Genomic DNA, 23,074 nt, shown 5'->3' on the forward strand with positions numbered 1-23,074 from the left:
ATGGTGGCAGATTGGTTGTTGAAGTGTGTGCATCGGGGGACGGGGAAAGGATTAACATCCACCCCTGCAAGCCACCCTTTGGTGCTATTGCTGCAATAAGCCCTGAGTAATTTGACCCTATAAGGTGAATGGCAGGATGGGGGCTGTTTAGCCCTGGGATTCTCTGAGTCAACAGCTTCTCATCACTGCCCCACTTCCTGAAAACTCTTTACGCCTCAGCTTTGGAAACCCTTTGAGCACAAAGAACTCATTTCCTGTGGCCAGGAAGGTCGGGAAGAGTTCCTGATGACAGCTCATCTCCCTCATTAAGGCGCTCATAAAAGTGTTTCAAGAAGCCTGACTTATGGCTCCACTGTTTGTCAAGATCCCTTTCTGCAAGGAGCCACTCCGGTAATTTGGTGCTAGGAGATGTACAGGAGAAACCAGCTCCTTTGAGTCCAGGAATTATTTATGATCCTAAGAAGAGAGGATGTCATTTGGAGAGATAACAAGCCTTCACCAGCACAACAGGCTGTTTAATATGCCACAAGGGATGAGAGACAGCTCCAGAATTCCAAAGCCAGCTAGGAAACTTTGAGAGATTCTGTACACGTGGGTTGTCTGTTCCTACTAAAGCTCCTGTGTCAATAACAGCTAACAATTATGGAGGTTTTACTTCTAAGCCATAGCTTGTGCTAAATACTTTTTGTTCATTAATTCATTTGATTCTCACACCATTCCTATCCTATTTTATAAATGAGGACATTGAGGCAGAGCAGTTAAGTAACTTTCCCTAGGCCACACAATTAGTGAGTAGGCAAATTAGGATTTTAACCCAATTAGGTCTGCCTCCAAGTTTGGGCTCTTGAACACCAAACATCACAGCTTAGGAGGAAATTGGGTTTTAAGTCAGCCCAATAAGGCTAAATGTACTTACAGACAAAATTCCATTTGCTAATCTCTTTAAATGCCATAAAGTTTAGTATATTTGGTTTGAGGTATTACTATTTTGTCCAATAATTAGTTAGAGATCCACTGAGCTAAACTAGAGGAAGAAGTAGAGGAAAGCCTAAATGGAGGCGCCTATTCTTTTAAGCTATTCAGCCTTCACCAAGCTATCAAATTCCCCAGGGGTAAAATTGAAGCACTGAGAATAATAGAGTGTCCTTAACTCACCTGCAGAGGTGACTCTGTTTTCCTTTAATATTTAGCCTCTGTGACCTTAACACATATCACCTGTCATGTAATATTTTGCAAGATTAAAGAGAACATGGTCACATCTTAAGAGGATAGGAGAGAAAGTTCTGTTTGAGAAGGAGTTCTGAAGTCTGAATCTAAATTAAATGAGCCTAGTCCCAATGAGACTCTAGGAGACTAGCTTTGCAGCCGGATAAACCTGGATTTGAACCCTTGTCTGTTACTTCCTAGCTGTGTCACCTTGGGCAATTTACTTAACTTCCCAAAGCCTCAGTTTCTTAATATGTAAAATAGTCGTAGCAATACCATCGTGTTTGAATTAAAAAGTTTATAAAGTAGCAAGCTTGAGTGTAAATCATAGTGATTAAGCACTAGTTCTTAATAGCTGTTTGACCAAAGATAGATCACTGTCACCTCTCAGAGCCTCATTTCTTATCTGCGATTTGGGCATCATTGTTCTGCCTACTAATCTCAAAGGTCATTGTAAGGAAACATTAAAGCCCTGTACAGAGTTTCTATGAGGATTCTTCCAGCTGCTTGGTTTACCTGGAATTGTGAGGAGGTGCTGGGAGACCCCTACTGGAGAAAATAACTCAGGGGCCCTGAAGTCAGAAATGGGCTTCAATCTCTAGTTTTGTCATTCAGTGTGCCTCTGTGACTTTGGGTGAGTGATCTACCCTCTCTGAGCCTCCTCTTTCCCTTCTACCAAGTGGGGTTACAGACATCACAGGGTTATCCAGGGAATCATATTCTGCAGAAAAGTGTTAGACCCATGGTAAACGTACGATAAATGTCTGCTGAATCTGAATACTTCTGAGAGGAGCCAAAGGAGCCAAATTCAGCCCCTCGCCTTCCACGGGGTGGGAAATGTGGGGATGCCTTCACACCAGCTCAGGTAGTGAAGATGCTCTGTGCCTCCCCCCTTCACCCCCTCCCTCTCAGACGTTGTCATGGCCACCGGTTCAGGCCCGGAGCAGCACCTAGGCGTGTTCAACCCAATCCCCGCCTCTCCACAGTGCCAATTGGCTGGAGAGGCCACGTGACGCACGCTGGTATGCTAATATATGGTAATCGCCCCCACGCCCCTCCTCCCCAGGCCTTGGCCGAGTAGCCAGCAGGGTGCGCGGCGCCGAGCCGAGGGGGCGGGCTGAGGGGCGGCCCCCGGGAAAGAGCAGCCAGGTGGAGGAGGAGCGCGAACGCGACCGCAGGTAACGGGCGGGCGCGTGCGCGCTGGGGCCAGCTCGCGGCGGACTGGCAGCGCGCGGGGCATTCCGGCCGCCGCGCTACCGGCTTAACCCTTTGGGCACCCAGCTGTCAAGGCCGGGCCGGGCCGGGCTGCGCTGGGCGGGGCATTGCCGTGGGCACCGGCAGGCAGGCGGCGGCGGCCTGACCTGGGATCCGCGCCGTGGGGCCCGCGTGGGGGCCGAGCAACCGGGCGAGCGGATCGACCGGCCGCCGCACGCCCTGGGGGTCGGGACGCAGCCGGGCGAGGACTGCGGGGCAGCTCTGGGGCCGGGACTCGCGGGGGGCTGCGGGGAACCGGCTGGAGTACCCGCACTCGCGCGGTTTCTCTGGGGGGGGGGGCCCGAGTCCCCCGCCCCCCAACCCCCACCGCCCAGAGGCCCGCGCCTGAGTAGCCCGTGGCCTTGCGCGGCCTGCGTCTACTCCGCGCGTCCTGCGGAGTGGAGGAGACCTGGGGGTCGGGCCTGACCTCGGCGCTCCCTCCCAGCCGCGGCCTGACAGCCCAGCCGCCGGCACTTTTGACCCGGAGTCAAGCTGGGGCCCCGGTGGGACGAAGGCAAGAGCGGTGCTTGGGGGGCACCAGCCAAGGGACCTGGGGATTGTCGGTGCTGGGAGGAGCTGACAATCCCCTAAAGGAAAAGCAGGCCCCCCAAGATTTGCCAGGTTTCAGAAGGAGGGATGCCCAAGAAAGGCACTGGGCCCTGGTTTTCTGTGCTGGGTGATGGCCTGACACTCATGGGAAAAGGTCACTGCTGGACACCTGGATCGGGTCTGTCATGTCCAGAGGAAGCGGCTGTTTGCGTGAGTTTCTAACAAATTTCTTATTAGGCCAGGATTACATTTATCTTCCTCCCTCACTCTCCTATTAGGTCTGCTAGAGAAGTGTGTTTTTTTAATTACCCACCACCACCAGTTCACTAAGAATGGTGGCAGCTTTAGGCTTACAGTGTAATTTAGCTTTCACTACAATGGAAATGGTAGGATGGGCCGTGTGCCACTAATACTAAGCTTGTCCTGGGAGCTTCTTGGAAGTGGTGGGGGGGGGAGGGGCGCGGGAAGACGGCTATTTCTCTCAGTAGTGCAGATGACCGGTGATATCAATAGAATTTTTTTATGAGTCTAAAGTCCTTTCTTCTGAATCAAGGGAAAGTGCAATTACACATGAAAAGTACCAGGACCCAATTTGATTTTTGCAAGTGAAGTGCAAATTTCACTTTCATGTTGCTCTTGATGTCTTTTATCACACAATAACAAACTCTTGCTGTTTGCCAGGCACTCTGCTATGTCTTGGGGATGCAAAGATGAATAAGATAATTAATCCTTGTCCTCAGAGAAGTAGTAGGAGAGACAGAAATAAAATTGGCAGTTGAAGTGGTAACAGCATAATAGATGTGTCGATAAAGAAGCACAGAGGAGGGAACAGATAGCTGTGTGAGATGATCTGGGAAGGCTTCCCAGAAAATAACACGTTTAAGTAAGGTCTTGAAGGATGAATAGGAGTTTGCCTTGCAGGGAAGATTGGGAAGAACAGAAAGAGCAGCCAAAGCAGAGGAAACTGTGAATATAGATGCTTTAGTTTAGTTTACAGCCAAAGCAGAGGAAACTGTGAATATAGATGCTTTAGTTTAGTCTAGTCACTCAGTCGTGTCCGACTCTTTGCGACCCCATGGACTGTAGCCTACCAGGCTCCTCCATCCTTGGGATTTTCCAGGCAAGAGTACTGGAATGGGTTGCCATTTCCCTCTCCAGAGGATATTCCCGACCCGGGGATCGAACCTGGGTCTCCCATATTGTAAGCAGACGCTGTACCATCTGAGCCACCAGGGAAGTCCTAGAGGCTTTAGGAGTATGGTATCTCTAGGCAACAGCTTTAATGCAGCCATAGCCTTTTTCCTTTCTTGACAAAGTAACCTAGAGTTTCTAATTCCCACCACAGTTTCCAGTGATAGATTCCATCTTGTTGATCTTCTCCCCCGCATTTTTCCCTCATCATTTTTTTGAGCTTCACTCCTGGTCTCTATCACTCATATCTTTCCAAGAAGGGTCCAACCATATGAAGGTGGGAAAGGAGTCATTTGCTATAGCTCCAAGGTAGAGGATTGGAACACTGGGCATAGATGTGATGCTAGAGTCACCATCCCAGGAGGGCAAGTCTAAACTATACAGTCAGGGAGCAATACGGGTCATACCCAGGGAAGCTATGCTGAACGTCCAGTCTGTGAGGTCAGATTTGTGAGACCTTGAGAAGTGAGTAATCAGATGAGAGGCTGGAAGGAGCTGGACTGTGATGTGGGTCAGGACAAACAGTTTGGGACTGAGACCATAAATCATGCAGAGATGATAGAGCCTGCTGTTAGTGGTCCAGCCCTGGAGAACAGAGTTGGATCTGACAGCTTCAAGCAACTGAAGAAAAGGGCACCACCATCTCTTCAGTAGAATATTTCCAGTACTTCCTTCTTTCTGTTCTTACTTCTTTTTACTATTATCTTACTATTATCCTCTTTGATCCAGTTTCCACTCATGATTCACTTTGATTAGGCTTCTTTTACTGAGGTCTTAGCTACCAGAGCAGAGAAAATCCTGTTCTGCTGCCTTAGCCTCTGCTTCTAGAACTGTAAATAGTCCATTTTTCTCTCATAAGCCATCAACTTAGCCAGCCTGTTTTTACTTCCTGCTCCTTTGGAAACAGAGGAAGGGTGGGCCCAGCATTGGTCAAGTAGACCTCATCCCCAAAACTCACCTAATGTTTGACTCAGAGAAGGGGCCTTTTAGTTTTGCTGAAATCAAAATTTATTTTTAGAATGGAACATGGTGAATTTTTGGCAAATCCCCCTCTTGAACTCTAGTACAGATCAAGCCTCATAAAGAACATGACACTGGGTTGATACGCTTAATTTGCTCTGCTGAGATTGACAATTCTGTAAGTGCTGAGACTCACAGGTGCTACTTAAGCAATCTTCTCAATCAGCATGTTTACTGAGCACCTGCTTGTGTGTAAATACTGTGCTGTATTTGAGCTTTGGAGGAGACAGGAAAATGAAAGAGGTGCTATAGTCCAGGGGTTACTTTCAGCTAAACAAGGATCTGGATCCCAGTTCTAGAAGTTACTTGCTGTGTGACTTGTGCATGTTATTTGACCTTGTTTCTTTGTGTGTAATAATGCCACCTACTTTATAAACTTGTGAGAATTCAGTATAAAGCATACTTCCGTAAATTTTCAAAGTACTAAACGTGTGATATTATCAGAATTGCAAAAAGAGATCATTGTGGACTATGATTATCAAGGAAGGCTTTTTTTCAGAGATACGGTGGATTTTTTTATATACAGAGAAGGAAAGTGGGAGGGATTTCTAGACAGGAGAAAATATGTTCATAAAACACAGGACTGGAGCATGGAGGAAAGTTTTCAGGGGTCAGTTGATGAAACTGACCAATGTGGCAAGATCAGAAGATTTAACTATAGATGTTGTAAGATTGGAAGTGTTGATTGAAGCCAGATTTTTTTTAATTTATTAATTTTTTAAATTAAAGAATAATTGCTTTACAGTATTTTGTTGTTTTCTGTCTGAAACTAGATTTTAACAGGCATTGAATGCCAAACTAAGGAGTTAGGGCTTTATCCTGTATGATGGAAAGCCTGAAGATGTTTGGTTGAGGAAATGGGGGTTATAAAAGTAGTATGTTAAGAAGACTCTCAACAACAGTGTATAGAATAAACTTTAGAAGGGGTAGAAAGAGAACTGTACAACCAATTAGCTGGTTATTTAAATCGTTCAGATGTGAGGGGAGAAGGAATTAAATTAGGACGATGGCAGTGAAAATAGAAAGAGGTAGGTTCAATAAGTGTTATAAAGCAGGGGTCCCGAGGCCCTGGGCTGTGGTCTATTAGGTCAGCTGCACAGCAGGCAGTGAGCAGCAGGTAAGGGAAAGAAGCTTCGTCTGTGTTTACAGCCACTCCCCATCACTCACATTACCGCCTGAACGCTGCCTCCTGTCAGATCAGTAGTGGCATTAGATTCTCATAGGAGCTTGAACCCATCTGTGAACTTAGCATGTGAGGGATGGAGGTTGTGTGTTCGTTATGAGAATCATCCTAAAACCATCCCCTGACCAGCCCCGGTCCATGGAAGAAGTATCTTTCATGAAACTTATCCCTGATGCCAAAAAGGGTGGAGACCACTGTTATAAAGGAAGCATGAACAGTACTCTGACTGATAGATATGGAGAACAAGAAGGAAGGAAGAATCAAATATAGCCTTGAACTTGAGTGACAAGATCAACAGAAATAAGGCAGATGGAAAGAAAACTCAGTTTGGGGAAGAAGAGGAAAAGCTAAGTGCTAGATATCTTGAGGTGATACTGGAATTTATAAGTGGGTACATCCCCTAATTATTTGGAAGCTGGTGGGGGAGGCACTAGTGTTCAAAAGTGAGAAGTCAGGGAGTCTTATATGTAGGAGATCATTAAAGCCATGTGATTAGCGTAGTTCCTGCTTGATTCTTAGTGGCGTGACAGCATAGAAATAGAGGCGTAGAGGACCAAGGCTAAGCATGGAGATTGCCCACATTCAAGGAGGTAAGAAGAAATGGGGTCAGTATGGTGGAAAATAAGGAATATCACAGAAACAAGAGAATCATCTAATTTATTCATCCCACAAACCCGATAGATACCTATCAGACATGCTGTTGGCCATGAGGGTATAGTACTGTAGAAATGAAGCAAAGAGAGGGTTTCAAGCTGAAGCGATTGATCAGTATGAAATTTTACATAAAAAGTGGGAAATGTCCATTCTATTTAGTGAACAAGAATCATTAGTAGCTTTTTAAAAATAACCTCAATTTTGTGGAGGATAGCCATAGGGCTGTTAAATACCAGATTAAAGAGGATGGGGGCATGAGATGTGGGTAAGAAATGGAGACAGCGTGTATTTACCTTCTGCATGTTTGCCAGTAAAAGGAAAAAGAAATAGGCAAGAGATTAGAGAAGGCGGAAGAGTCAAACAGAAGATTTGCTCTTCCCTGTCTACTTCATTATTTTAGTTGTCCTGAAATATCATTTTCATTCTTTTATATCCTTAACAGCAGTTCAGCAATTCATTTCTTAAACTTACTGCTTTGAGAATTACCTGTACCTTTCATTGAACAATAATAGATAGCTACCATTTATTGAGTGCTTACCTGTGTTAAGCACCTTGTATACATTCTATTCATTATCCCATTTAATCCTCACAGTACTGAACTGCAACCATACAACCTACTAGAAGCATGGAGAGGCCAAGTGAATTGCCTGATCGCATAATTAATGAGGGGCAAAGATGGGATGTGGACCCAGTTTTGACTCTCAAGCTCTAAAAAGGACCATACTATACTGTCCCTGAAGGCCAGGCTAGCTTTACGGGTGTGTGACCTGTGCAGTCTCCCGGGGCCCTGAATTTATACAGACCTCACACTCAGTTGAATGCTCTGTTGTTGCTCTCTTGAAATTCTTGATAATTTTTTAACAAGGAGACCTGCCTTTTTATTTTGCACTGGTATGAAAGTGGTTCTACCCAAATGTATCAATACTCCTTCCTAAAGCTAGGAAAGCCTTTGTCCTGATAATTCCTTTTGGTTGCATAACCTGAAGTCCTTGCTATATCATGGTACACCATCACATTTTCCTGTCTTTTCATTTTGACTCCTGATATAAAGGGCAAAAGGGGGGTATTTTGAAATTCAAGTATTAATAGATATCCAGTATGAAAAGAAAAAAGAGGCAAGGAATTATTTGCCCAGAATGGCTTCTGGAACCTCATTCATCATATCATGAGAGTATGATTAGATCGAGTTACTGTCCTGATCCTATTGTTACTCCCAATTTAAGTAAGAAATAGTTAATTTATATTTCTTGTGTAGTCAGAAGTTCCCAACTGCTAGGAAGCTGGGAAGACCATTTCATAACCTACTGAAACAGAAATTGGGGTCGAACAGGTATTTGCCCTGATCTGATAACTTCTTAACCAGACTGGAGCCACTGGGGACTACCCAGCAGGTTTGAAACATGTGGCCCTGTTCCCCACATTTATCATGAATGTTACTATCCCTTTCTTAGCTTTTTTGCCCACTCTACTCCTTCATCTACCTATAGGGATCATGAAAACCAGAAACACTTAAGTTTTGGTATTGTCTTTGGTCTTAGGCTTTATAATCACTACTTGGAACTGACAACAAGTTCAGTTTTTCTGGTTTTCATGGTTATTGCTCTCTAGAAAACAACATGTGCTCATTCTCAGGCTCCTCCCACTCCCAGTCTCTCTGAGTAATCATTTGACCAGGTACTGGCCAAATCCTGACACCACTTGACGCTAGCCGACCGCTTGACCGAGTCCTAGCACCAGCCAGCATAGATTCCTTTGTGAAGGATCTCAGGCAGGGTTTTGCAGTTGTGTTGCTTTCTCTATCACCAGCGTCATTCCCATTCCAGAACAAGCTACTTCCTTTCACTCCACTCCCATCATGGGTCAAGTGAGCCTAAGAATCTGTGAAATGAAAACCATGAAGAGGTTAGAGTACCGCCTATAGTGCACGTCAGGAAAGCGTCTAGTGGCCTGGTGCTCATGGTCTCCTGCCTGTGCTGCTTGCGGAGTCTCCATAAGGCACTGCAGTAATTCTCTATTGCTTAAACAATTATTCCCGAATGTATCAGCTTAAAACAACAAGCTTTTCTGTCTTTTAAGATCAAAGTATCACATCTCGGAAGCATCTCCCAGTTTGCTTTTCATGAGTCGTATCCTTCCTCTCTGGCCTTCCTTTGTGCTGCTGCTGTTCAGTCACTCAGTCATGTCTGACTGACTGAGACCCCAGGGCGTACAGCACGCCCGGCCTCCCTGTCCTTCCCATCTCCTGGAGCTTGCTCAAACTAATGTCCATTAAGTTGGTGATGCCATCCAGTCATCTTGTCCTTTGTCATCCCCTTCTCCTGCCTTCAATCTTTCCCAGCATCAGGGTCTTAATTCTAATGAGTCGGCTCTTCCCATCAGGTGGCCAAAGTACTGGGGCTTCAGCTTTAGCATCAGCCCTTCCAATGAATATTCAGGGTTGATTTCCCATAGGATTGACTAGTTTGATCTCCCTGCAGTCCAAGGGACTCTTCAAGAGTCTTCTCCAACACCACAGTTCAAAAGCATCAATTCTTTGGCGCTCAGCCTTCTTTATGGTCTAACTCCCACATCTACACATGACTATGGAAGAACCATAGCTTTGACTATACAGACCTTTGTTGGCAAACTAATGTCTCTACTTTTTAATATGCTGTCTAAACCTAGACCTGTTTGTAACATCTTATTAATAGCACTTAAAACATTGTTATAATTGCTAGGGACTCAGTCTTTTTCATACCTATAGCTTCAGTTCCTAAAACTATTTCTTGAACATAGAGGATGCTCCATAAATGGTTGCTGAGTATACTTAAGAATGGCTGATACCTTTATATGCTTTTTATTTATTTAAATTTTTATGTGTACTCTCTTCTTTAGTATGTATACTACAAAGTACCTAACTTTGTGCCCTATGATAAATACATTCTTCTTCATCTCTCTGTCTAGAGATGTGTCATTGTTGTTGAAGATATAAAGAAATCATTGTATATGTCAAAGATTTGGCTTGTCAACTCACCTTCTCCAAAGAGAACTTTTTGAGCTTGTTTCTGTCTGGAAGTTCCTGCTCCACCCTGAAACTAATTCTGGCCCTTGTAGGAAATCATATAATGAGCCCCTAGCCCAGAGATACTTGGTTCAATAACAAAGCCAATGCTGGTTCACTATTGAAATATTTGACTATAAACTTTATGAAAGCAAAACCTGGGTCTGGCTTATCCACTGCTATATTCCCAGCACCAAGCACTGTTAGATGTTTAATAAATACTTGGTGATTGAATTAAGGACACTTTATTCTTAATATTCATATCACATTCCTTTACCCAGGTCCTGAGCTCTGATCACCCAGAGTCTTAGGCCTGAATTCATCATTTCACAGGGCTTAGACATCTTTGTCTTGGTCCTTGACTCGTCTCTTCTAGCTCTTTATCATAGCTGATCTCGCTTAACTTAGAAGTAAAGTACATCCTCCTCTCTTGATCTTCCTTAACTAATAATATTGACCAGATGCCATTAGGCGAATTTTCTCTTCTTTATCTATAGCCAGAAATATCCAGCACACATATTTGATGTGTTTTAAAATATTTGAACTGAACAGAATTACAATTCAGATTTCAAAAGAAAGGGGACAGTCCCCGCAAGAAGCGAGCTTTGGCTAGAAACCAAATTCTAACATTTTGTGAGTCTGTTAAACTGATTAACTTGTAAGCTTCAGCGATTCAATGCAAATTAATTTTTATACCAACCAGCGAATCAGAGGAGGGGAGGGAATTGAGTGTGTAAATATGGTTGCCAGGGAAACTTTTCGTAACAGAAGAGAGAACCTCCCAGGAATTTATACAGGCCCAAGACACCAATGTAACCTGATCTTCCTGTGTTCTCTTTCTGATGGGGGAAGAAACCAATGTAGAAACCGTGGATACAGAGAAAGGTGGCTCTAGGCTTTTCTAAAGACTTGAGGAGTTGAGTTGTCCCTCTTGAAGTGGGAATGAATATTTTCTCTAGGGGAAAGATGACTATTATAAGGCACCCATTCCTTCTGAAGAAACATCTGGAAATGCAGAGCTTCTCTGAATCCATGTGTGAAAGAGTTTTCATTTATTCACATATTTATTCAGCAGGAAATATGCTTATAAGAGATAGTAATTTGATGATATTCTACTGCACATAGTGGATGTTCCTTAAATTTTGTCTAAATTAATCTTTTGAGGGGTGGGTGATGTGGACTTACATATTTAATGCTTTTTTAAAAAAGTAAAATTATGTTTTTGTAGAAAAAGTGTAAATCCAATTGTATCCTCTGAAAAGTGAAAGTGTTAGTCACTTAGTCGTGTCTGACTCTTTGCGACCCCATGGACTGCAGCCCGCCAGGTTCCTCTGTCTATGGAATTCTCCAGGCAAGAATACTGGAGTGGGTTGCCATTTCCTTCTCCAGGGGATCTTCCTAACCCAGGGATCAAACCCGTGTTTCTCATGTCTCCTGCCCTGGCCGGCGGGTTCTTTACCACTAGCGCCACCTTCACAGCCCTGTTCAAGTCTTCACCCTCCCTGTGCTCTGTCTTCTTGTGTGTAATGGGGATAATAATAGTACCTGCCTCAAAGGATTGTAGAATTAAATGGGTTAGTACCTGTAAGGTGCGCAGGAACACCTTTACTATTTCCTGTGACCTCCTGGAAATACGGTCAGTTGCATTTTAAGGAGGAGACTGTTGCAATGTAGAGGGGTATGATAACTTCCCTAACTGCTAAGTCACTTCAGTCATGTCCGACTCTATGCGACCCCATAGACGGCAGCCCACCAGGCTCCCCCGTCCCTGGGATTCTCCAGGCAAGAACACTGGAGTGGGTTGCCATTTCCTTCTCCAGTGCATGAAAGTGAAAAATGAAAGTGAAATCGCTCAGTCGTATCCAACTCTTAGCGAAAGGGAAATTTCAGTACTAAATTAAGGATGAGAATATTCTGAGCCCAAAGTTAATGTACAACTATAACTTCCCTAAAGTTGTACATTAACTTTGGGCTCAGAATATTCTCATCCTTAATTTAGTACTGAAATTTCCCTTTCTATTCAGTAAGAGACAAAGAAAATGAGAGCATGACAGAGGAACTTGGCTTTTGGAACATTTTGAAATGGTGACACTAAAGCGTATGAAAATGAAATTGCTTTCTCAAAGGCAAAATGAGTGTGAGAAATGGTTGGGGAAAATATAAGATAAGAAGTACCATACTGGGCCAGGCCTCCAGTATATCCAGCCCCAAATTCTGTCTCTGATCAGTAACAGAGACAATTGGAGGGGAGCATTGTAGCTGCCATCCGTGGCACGACCTTCTAATTATAGGGAGGGACTTGTGCATCCCTAAGTGTCTCTTGGGCTTCCCTGGTGACTCAGCTGCTAAAGAATCCTCCTGCAGTTCAGGAGACCGGGTTCAATCCCTGGGTTGGGAAGATCCCCTGGAGAAGGGAACGGCTACCCACTCCAGTATTCTGGCCTGGAGAATTCCATGGGGTCACAAAGAGTTGGACACAACAGAGTGACTTCACTTTCAAGTGTCTCTTAGTAGTACTGCTACGTCTTGTTCACCCAAGTATTTAAGCTTTATTTCTACTTTTGGCCTTTAAAATCTGTTCTTTGCTTTTTTTGTTGTTCAAAAAACATTTCTGAAGCTTCCATATCCCCATACTAGTAGCTAGGGATGCAAAGATGACTCAAACCCAGTCCTGGCAGTCTGGAAGTTTCTGAAGGAAGAGAGACATGGAAACATCAATTATGGTATTGTACTTAGTGCTCTAATAGAAGTATAGACAGGTATCCCTGATAGCTCAGTTGGTAAAGAATCCGCCTGCAATGCAGGAGACCCTGGTTCAATTCCTAGGTCGGGAAGATCCCCTGGAGAAGGGATAGGCTACCCACTCCAGTATTCTTGGCCTTCCCTTGTGGCTCAGCTGATAAAGAATCTGCCTGCAATGCAGGAGACCTGGGTCCAATTCCTGGGTTGGGAAAATCCCCTGAAGAAGGGAATGGCAACCCACTCCAGTATTCTGGCCTGGAGAAAATTCCATGGACCGTATAGTCCACAGGATTGCAAAGAGTCGGACATGACTGGGTGACTTTCACTTTCACTTTCTGAAAGGTTAGAGGAAGGATCACTTAGTGCTGCTTAGAAGTGTCACCATCTGGAGGAAGAGACATTTGAAATGAGGAGTGCCTCAGGCAGAGAGAGCACCTCAGAGAGGAGAGCGGCATGTGCAAAGATGGGGTGTACATGTGAGACTGTAGTACACGTGGGGGATTTCAGTAGTCCCATGTGATGGGAGCATGACATATGTTGGGCAGGGACACAAACAAAGCTGAAAAGTAGGCCAGCGTCAAACACAGAACCCTGGTTTTCAGGCCAAGGAATTTTGACTTCGTGCTGAAGGCCACAGGGAGCTGTTGAAACACTTCAGAAGAAACGTGATCAGAGTCTTCTTTTCAAAGGATCACACCCCCAGTGTGGAGGCTGGTTTGGACAGTAGTGAGACAGGAGGCAGAACCCTGGGATAAAGAGGAATTCCACTCCAGCGCAGCTTCTCTACTGCCAGTAGTTTTACTATCGAATATATATATTCACATCTGTTCCTTCAACCCGGATTTATTGACGTCATGCAGGGTGCTAGGCTAACTGCTGGGGATGTAAGACAACAACGGTCTGTATCTTGGAGTTGCTTGCGGAGTTTTGTTTGCCCTGAACCAAAGCTTTCCTGAGTTTGGAGCTTTCCTGGTCTGTTTGCTACTTCATCTCAGCCCCAGTGCTGGTGCCTGGGGTGTAAAAGCATCTGGTGTGTGTTTGTCTTGTCTGCACTCTTCATGACTTACTGTCCCCATCATCACTCCTGCCTCTCCACCTTCATCTCTCCAGAGTGCAAGATACCAACCATTTAACGAATTCCTGTAGAAAATGAATAGATTGTATCCCTTTTTTAGACTTTGCTGTTTAAGTCCTTAATTTTCTCTCATTTCCCCCAAATCTCCAGTGCTGTATGTTAGCACTGTCAGTCACACACTTGACTCTTCGGGCCCTACTTCTTGTCCTTTCCTGGCTTATAAAATCCTTACTTTCTTCGCTCTTCTTTTCTTGTTTCCCCAAAGATATGCATCTCAGAATTGCAGATTGCATTATTGTCTTTGCTTTTTTTAATATGGTGTTAAGGCCTTTTACCCATGAAATTATGGTCCCCAAAGGAAAAACTCTTCTATCCCCGAAAATTAATAAATGAAGATTTACATTCTATTTACAATAGAATGAAAGAGTATTATGAGAATAGCATTTGTTACATAAAAATGAATCATGATTACAGTTTATCAAGTACCTAATATATGTGCTCATCTCCGTCCTGGGACATTATGCGAGTTCTTATTTAATTCTTACAACAACTGTGCAAGGCAATACTCTTCTTATTACTCCCACTTTACAGATGAAGAGACCAGCTTTAAGGAGTGAAATGATTTGTCCACTGTAATATTACTAATATATATGGAAACAGAAACTCAGGCCTCAAACTCAGGCCTGATTCCAAAAGTGAAGTTCTTCGCTATTCCCTGGGAGAGTTTATATATTATTGGTATTATTTCTTTTTTGAATCTTTAGTAGAATTCACCAGTAAAACCATCTGGGCCTAGGGTTTGCTTTGTGAAATGGTTTTAAACCAAGGAGTCAGGCTCTTTAATAAATAAAGGGCTATTCAGGTTATCTGTTTTTTCTTGAGTGTGCCTTCCAAGGAATCTGTCTCGTTCACCTAAGTTGTTTACTTTGTTGCCACAAAATTGCTTGTATTCCCTTATTACCCTTATAATATCTGCCAAATCTTTCATTCCTATTATTGATAATCTATGCCTCCTCTCTTTTATTTTTCTCATCAGTCTGACTAGAGGCTTATCAAATTTTATTAATCTTTTCAAAGCCAGCTTTTCATTTTGTTGATTTTTCTCTGTAGTTTTTCTGCTTTCAACTTCACTGATTTCCAGTCTACTTAAGGTAGAAGCTGAGATTAATAATTTGAGATGTTTCTTCTTTTCTGATATATATGTTTAATGCTACAAAATTTCCTCCAAGTTATGCTTTAGTTATAGTCTATAATTTTTGATACGTAATGTTTTTCATTTCATTTGGCTCAAAATATTTTCTAATTTCCCTTTTGATTTCTTCTTTGATCCATGGATTAGTTTGAAGTATGCTGTTTTGTTTCCAGGATATTCTCAATATCTTTCTATTATTGATTTCAAATATAATTCTATTATGCTCAGAAAATGTACTTTGTATGGTTTTGATTTTTTCAAATTCATTGAGACTTATTTTATGATCCAGAATATGTGTATTCTGTTGTCATTGAGTGTAGTGTTCCAACTAAATTAGACTGGTAATGTTGTTCCAGACTTTTATACCTTTATGAATTTTTCTGTCCACTTGTTTTATCAGTTACTAGGATAAGAGTATTCAAATTTCTATAACTGTGAGTTTTTTTCTCTTTTTGGTTCTGTCAATTTTAACTTTTATGTGTTCTGATATTCCGATGCTGAGCGCATACACATTTAGGATTATAAGCCGTCTTGATGCGTTTGACCCCTGTATCACTCTGAATTGATCTTCTTTTTCTCCTGGTAATACTTCTTGTTTTGAAGCCTACTTTGCCTGATATTGATTCGGTCGTGCAGCTTTCCTGTGCTTTTTGTGTGCCTGGTATATCTTTTCCATCCTTTTACTTTTAAACTATATATGTCTTTACCTTTAAAATAGGTTTCTTTTAAAAAGCTTATAGTTGGGGGCTTGCTTTTTATCCAGTATTAAAATTTCTGCCTTTTAATTGGAATGTTTAAACAATATACATTTATTATAATTATTGATATGGTTGCATTTAAATTGACTATCTTGCTGTTTTATTTCTATTTATCTCATCTGTTCTTTTTTCCCCTCTTTTGCCTGAGTTTGGATTATTCAAGTTTCTTATTTCTTACTTCATTGTATCTTTATTATTGACTTGTTGCCTATATCTTTGTTTTATCTTTTTTTAGTAATTGCTTTCATGTTTATAATATACATCTCTAAGTAGCCTTGTTTATCCTCAAACAAGATTATATCACCTTATGTCTAGGGTAGAACTTTAAAACTGTATCCTTCCGTTTCTCCCTTCCTGTCATCTGTGCTGTTATCATATATTTTATTTAATACGTTACTACATTTGTCTTAAATAATTATCTTTTTTGAGAAACAGCTTTTATATTTACCTACTTATTTACTGTTTTGGACAATCTTTTTTCCTTTGCGTTTCCATGTTTTATCAATTTCCTTTAGCCTAAAGAACTTCCTTAATATATTCAGTAGTTCAGGTATGCTAGAATTAGTTATTTCCATGTTTTTCTGTTTTAAAAGTTCAGTTTGAGAAAATTTTCACTGAGTAAAGAATTATCAGCTGACAGGTTTTTTTTTTTCTTCTAGTGCTTTAAAGCTGTCTGACCGTTTCCTACGGGCTCGAATACTTTATGATAAGGAATATGCTGTAATTCTTATCTTTGGTCCTCTGTAATGTGTCTCTTTTCTCTGGCTGCTTCTAAGATTTTCTTTTTATCATTTCCTCCATTTGATTATGATGTTCCTTGGAACTGTTTTCTTTATATTTATTCTGCTTGGATTTGAGCTCCTTGGACCTATGGGTTTATAATTTTCATCAGATTTGGAAAAATTTTAGTCATTATTTCTTCAGGTGTTTTTCTCTGTCCCTTTCCTCCCAGATCTCTTTTCCTTCTAAAACTCCATGAGTGTTACATTGTTGATATTGTCTCACAGGTCACTGGTGCTCTATCCATTTTATTCTGTCTTCTGTCTGAGCTTCATTCTAGATGGTTTCTAATGTGGTGTCTTTACATTTACTTCTGAGGTTCCTATTCTGTTGTTAACCTAATTCACTGCATTTGTAATTTCAGATGGTATGTTTTAATCTCCAGATGTTTGTTGTTTTGCATCTCTTTCCTCTTGTCCTCATGTTTGTTTCCCTCCACTTCTTGAGCATGTGGAACATATTTATTATAGGTGTTTGAACAACCCCGTCTGCTAGTTCTTTCATCCTTGTCATTTCTGACTGTGTTTTTATTTATATTGTTTTCTTCTGGTTCATGACTTTTTTTTCCTGCCTGGTTGTTTTTATTGGATACTGGACATTGTTAATTTTATATTCTTGTTTGCTATACTTTGCTTTGGAATGTAGTTAAGTTACGTGGAATCAGTTGGATCCTTTCAGGGACTGGTTTTAAGCTTTGTTATGGTGGGTCCAAAGCAGTCTTTATTCTAGGACTAACATAGCTCCCACTACTCTGGCAATACCCTTCTGAAGATTCTCATTCCTTGTATTTTACAAGGTCTTTCTTTTTTTTTTATCATTTTATTTTATTATTTAACTTTACAATATTGTATTGGCTCTGCCACACTTCAACATGAATCTGCCACAAGTATACACGTGTTCCCCATCCTGAACCCTCCTCCCTCCTCCCTCCCCGTACCATCCCTCTGGGTCACCCCAGTGCACCAGCCCCAAGCATCCAGTATCGTGCATCGAACCTGGACTGGCGACTCGTTTCATATATGATATTATACATGCTTCAATGCCATGGTGGGATGATTTGGGAGAATGGCATTGAAACATGTACAAGGTCTTTCTACTCCGATGTGAACACAGCTATTCCCAGCCCTGTGTGAACTCTGAGAATGGGTCTCCTAACTCGTTTATATAGTGGAATTGAGTAGTTTCCTCTCACGCCTGTGCCGATCTGTATTCAGCCAAAGACTCCAGGGAGGCCTGTCTATAAACAGAACTGTGGAATGTGCACCTCTCTCTCTTTCGTCTTCTCCAGTGTAGCACCCATCTCTCTGGTTCTGTTTCACAAATTCTAGCCACTGTGCCCTCCTGCATCTCTGATCTCGCTCTCTTCAGCCCAGCGAGACCACTGAGCTCTGTTTGGGTTCCCCATCCTTGGGACGTTCTCTGGAAACTGCCTCCAGGCAGTAAACTGAGGCAGCCTCAGGGCTCACTTTCTCTTTTCTCTGATCACAGGCCCGCACTGTCTGTCAGCCAGTGTCTGAAAAGCATTGCTTTATGTATTTTGTCCACTTTTTTAGTTGTTCAAGGAAGGAAGGTCCTTGTTTCTCCAGTTTTTAAGTCAAAGTCTCTAACATCTTTCCTAGGGTCTTTACATGTTGATTGTTGAGTTCCTTTCTTTAAAGAAACTCTGTCACTTCAGACTTGGTTTCTGAATAGTTAAAAAGAAGATCTATACTTAAAGTAACAAAGCCATACATCTAGGTAAATCAAAATAGGGTTTGGGGGATTGAGAGACTAATTCATTGTTATTGAATGGCAGAGAGTCAAAAAGGAATTTCAAAATAGAGCTGAGACTGCCCAGATGATGATTTACTGAGGTTCCATGGTTGTACAGAGCTGTAACCAGCTCCATCTTGGCTTTAATAAGCTCCTTAACTGCCCTACTATCTGTTTAAATTCCTTCTTTGTTGATGGTCTTCAGTGTTTAAATGATCAGTTCCACAGCTCATCCCAACATTCAAACAAGGAGTGAAACATTCAGAACCGCTGAGATAAAGATCAAAAGTGTAGTGAGGTCAAAGAAAATGCTGATGGTGTTTGAACTGTGGGACCTTCCACCAACTACTGACTGTCTGGCCCCAGAACTAATATTTTTCTCCAAGTTCTTACTGGCCTCACTGAAAATAAGTGAAGCCAATTATAGCAGTCTATCCTTGGGCCACATTATGGCCAATAAATCAACCTCAAGTATTAACCTTTGCACATGCATGAGTGTGTGTGTGTGTATGAGAAACAGAGTTAGTGAGTGTGGGTGTATCATGGTTACATTTTTATTTAGCATCTTATATCTGTCAGGCATCTCATTTAATCTTTATAATAACCCTATAAATTCCAACTTTTATTGATGTTATACATTAGGTATTCAGTTGAAAAGCTGAGATCCAGAGATACCAAATGACTTGTTCAGATCTTCCCACCACACCATGCTACCTCTCGCGATGCCACACTGTATTCCCCTCAGCAGCGCCATAATTCTGTTGTCAATAGACCATAGACATAGCCTGGGGCCATTCATGTTGCAACCATGTACTCTGGGCCACAAGAGGGACAAGACAGAGTTGGATAGACAATAGGTGTCTTTCATTAGAAGAAGAATTCAAAGTTCATAATTTACATGCAGTGAAACAAAGCAACAATAAGGCAATGAGGACAATATATTATTTTCCACAGAGGCCAATTTAACTGAAAAAACCTGATCCATTCTTAGTACCAAACCACTTGTCACTCAGAGACAGACATTTTAGTTTGAGGTTGCAGTCACTATTAGCAAAGCCCAACAGTGTTGCAACTCTGTATTTTAAACTTCTGATCTTCATAAAGAGCCTTCACATTTGAGATTTCTATCATGGAATGGTTTTTCTGTGGTTGTTTTCTAGCTACACCAAATTCATACAATCTTATCTACTTTCCTGGCAGTGATATTGGCTTAGAGGAACACTCGAGAGCCGGGCTGCCTGGGTTTGAGTTCTGGCTTCTCTCTTACTATTTGAGTCAGCTTGGTCAAATTACCTCTTCCTGTTATTGTATCCTGTGACTTTGATAAATTCACTTTAATTCTAATAGGTTTTTTGAGTAGATTCCTTAGGATTTTTCTACAAACACAATCATGTTGTCTGCAAATAAGTATGGTATTACTTCTTCCTTTTTAATCTCTATGCCTTTTTTCCTAACTTTGTCAAGGACCTCCAGTATCATGTTGAATAGACTATTGAATCATTCCCAATCTTAAGAAGAACATATTTGGTCTTTAACTAAATAAATGTGATGTTAGTGGTAGGTTTTTGTTACATGGCCTTTATCAAATTGAGGACGTTTTCTTCTATCCATAGTGTGCTTAGAGCCGTCGAAATTGGTTATTGAATTTCATTAAGCACTTCATCTTCATCTCTAGGGGTCATCAGATCTTGAGTATTAACCCGGTGATTTCTTAATGTAAAAACAAGAAAATAGAGCTATTCCAGCACATATTTCCTTGCATTTTTTTTTTTTTTTTTTGGAAATAGGCAATATCTTAAAGTAGTTTAACATCTCCAGGCTTATTCCCTAGTTTTCTCTCAATTATGTTGGGCTTCCCTTGTGGCTCAGCTGGTAAAGAATCTGCCTGCAATGTGGGAGACCTGGGTTCAATCCCTGGGTTGGGAAGATCCCCTGGAGAAGGGAAAGACTACCCACTCCAGTATTCTGGCCTGGAACATGGGTAATTTTCTCTCAGTTATAGAGCTATGTGTTAAAGACATAATAATCAACAGTAATACATTTTTCTGGAGAAGGAAATGGCAACCCACTCCAATATTCTTGCCTGAAAAATCCATGGACAGAGGAGCCTGGCGGGTTACAGTCCATGGGGTCTCAAAGAGTTGAACACAACTTAGTGACCTTACAACAACAATACACTTTTCAAGGGATAAACAAATGATTATATTGAGTCTTCATAATTAATAATTTAAACACATTTTGGTGAAATCGGAATCAATGTCATGATAATATATCAGTAGTATTTACACAGACTTCCTGCTTCCCTGATAGCTCAGTTTGTAAAGAATCCACCTCAATGCAGGAGACCCCAGTTCGATTCCTGGGTCAGGAAGATCCTCTGGAGAAGGGATAGGCTACCCAGTCCAGTATTCTTGGGCTTCCCTTATGGCTCAGCTGGTAAAGAATCTGCCCGCAATGCAGGAGACCTGGGTTCAATCCCTGGGTTGGGAAGATCCCCTGGAGAAGGGAACGGCTACCCAGTCTGTTACTCTGGCCTGAAGAATTCCACAGACTGTATAGTCCACGGGGTCTCAAAGAGTCGGACACGACTGAGCAACTTTACTTTCACTTTCCTGATCATTTATTTCTCCTATAATCCATGGAAAAATAATCTTAACTCTATCAAGATCTTATATTTTAAAGAAATGAATATACTAGATAATGAAGCTAGCTGGGTAACACACAATTGTTGAGAAGTAGTTCTGTGCATATTTAGAAATTATTTTGGAGTAGTAATCATAATAAGCAAAAGTTTCCAGGTAAAGAAAGTCTTGGTTCTTCATCTGGTGATAAAGAAAAACAGGAAACCCCCCCTGCATAGTGGGGGCCTTGATTTTTCATTCTTGCTTTTTAACCGTGACCATTATATGATCTTCATTCTCTTTATAGGAAGATATCTTTATTGTTGGTTACTAGGTATTTCTGGGGCTGCTTTTTTATAGCACCTGCTAATTTTGTAAGGAAGCCACTCAAATATAGTAAGAGTGATTCATCGCCTCCTTCTGCCAGTTCCAGTCCCACAAATGGAAAAGCACTGAAGGGGGACCTCCGCTGACTTAATCTTCCATTAAGGTTCTATTTGCATAGCCCATGATCTCGAAAGGCTTAGTGTGCTTTTGCCTGAGTCGACCTTTTGTACAAATAAAATTGAATCAAACAGATGAGTGGATAAGTGTGTCTGGAGAGCAGCCCTGGGTCTCACTGCCTGGCTCACGTGCATGGCTGCGTTTCCCAGCCTTCTCTGTGCACACACAGCCCCTGGGGTCAGACCCGAGGAGGTGCTCTCATCGACTCCTTTACAGGATTGGCCTTTTCAGCCTCAGAAGCAGCATGACCCGTTCCATTCAGCCGCCGCTCTCAGCCCATTCTTCAGTTTCTCCTCTCCTGTTCCCATGGAGGGAGGCTCTGGGCTGCTCCCGCACATGCTCCCTGAGCCAGTCATTCACAAAGACCAGTCTGCTCTCCAAGGCATAGCAGCAGAGCCAGGGAGGAAGCAGACGAGGAGTCATGCCAACCAGGGTGGGAGAGGAAGGTTTAAAATGGCACTGAAATGGCATCAGTGCAGTTATCCTACAGGGGCTTGAACTGAGCTCAGACATTTCTCCTGGAAATTCCAGTTCATTCCAGGCATTTATTTTTCTTCTGTAAAGGCATGGGGGCAGGTCTCATCCGCTCCCCTTGACTGCCCCCCACGCAGGAGAGACCGTTAAGCTTTATTGAGCAACTCTTCACAGAATGGCCAAGTACATAGAACAGACTCACCTTCCAGGGACAGTGCATGAAATCATCATAACCATAACTTTCCCCGTGGTGATTCTCTCAAAACATTTTTATATAGTTTGGGTATAAGAGAACATATAATGCTATAAGGATAGTATAAAATGCAGATTATTTGGTAGAAAATGATCATATTTGAAATATGTGATATTCTGTTACCATTATGTGGGTAAATTTCTGACTTTAGCAATCTGTTTTCAGTTCAACAAATATCTATTTTATGAACCACCTACCCACTTCTGATGATGAAATGTTCCTCTTTATTCTGGGTGGCCCGAAAAGCTGAGAAAAGATGTATTTGGACTAAGCGTGGTAAAAGGATGGAATTAGGGGAATATAGACTTCTCTGCTAATTTGATGGACTGGACCCAGAAGTAACTGGTCTGAGGTGGTGGATTAGATGTATCCATAAGCGAAAAGAACTCTATTTTATAATCAATCCATTTTTTTCTTATTATAGAATCCATTTTCATTATAGAAGGTGGGGGAGGGGTGGAGAATAAGCAAAGCCAAGGGGAAAAAACCCTGCTATCCTACCACCCCAAAGTGATGCTGCTAACGTTTTATTTTAGATCCTCCAATGAGTATATGAGGAAAGTCATGGAAGCTGGACGTCATTGTAAGCTGGACATCACTGGACAGTATCAGACTCTGTATTTGTATTTACCTATTCATGCATCCCTGCACTCTGATTAAATCCTCAGACTTGATGTGCAGTCATTTTCATTGCTCTGGGTTTTCAGCTAATGCCCAACCACAAGTAGGTAGGAGGTGAGGGAAGAGATGAATTGGAGAATGTAGTTCTCCTAAGGTGGCCTGAAGGCCCAGGAGGGTGACAAAGAAGACAAGAAGACTGGCGTTT

General features: G+C 42.1%; 1 protein-coding gene across 4 annotated transcripts in view; it reads left to right on the forward strand.

Annotated features, from left to right (window-relative positions):
• Positions 1-2,302: 2,302 nt before the first annotated feature.
• PHC2 (polyhomeotic homolog 2) overlaps positions 2,303-23,074 on the forward strand; it is a 113,570-nt gene continuing 92,798 nt past the window's right edge. The window contains exon 1 of one of the 4 annotated variants that reach the window (XM_061388594.1): positions 2,303-2,384. The gene's annotated coding sequence lies outside the window, so the exon portion shown is untranslated. Of the gene's footprint in view, positions 2,385-2,809; positions 3,220-23,074 lie in introns of those variants that run through there. The other 3 variants (XM_061388590.1, XM_061388602.1, XM_061388612.1) reach the window with 3 other exon arrangements.

This window comes from Bos javanicus, chromosome 2 (genome assembly GCF_032452875.1).
Source record: "Bos javanicus breed banteng chromosome 2, ARS-OSU_banteng_1.0, whole genome shotgun sequence".
Lineage (NCBI taxonomy): Eukaryota > Metazoa > Chordata > Mammalia > Artiodactyla > Bovidae > Bos > Bos javanicus.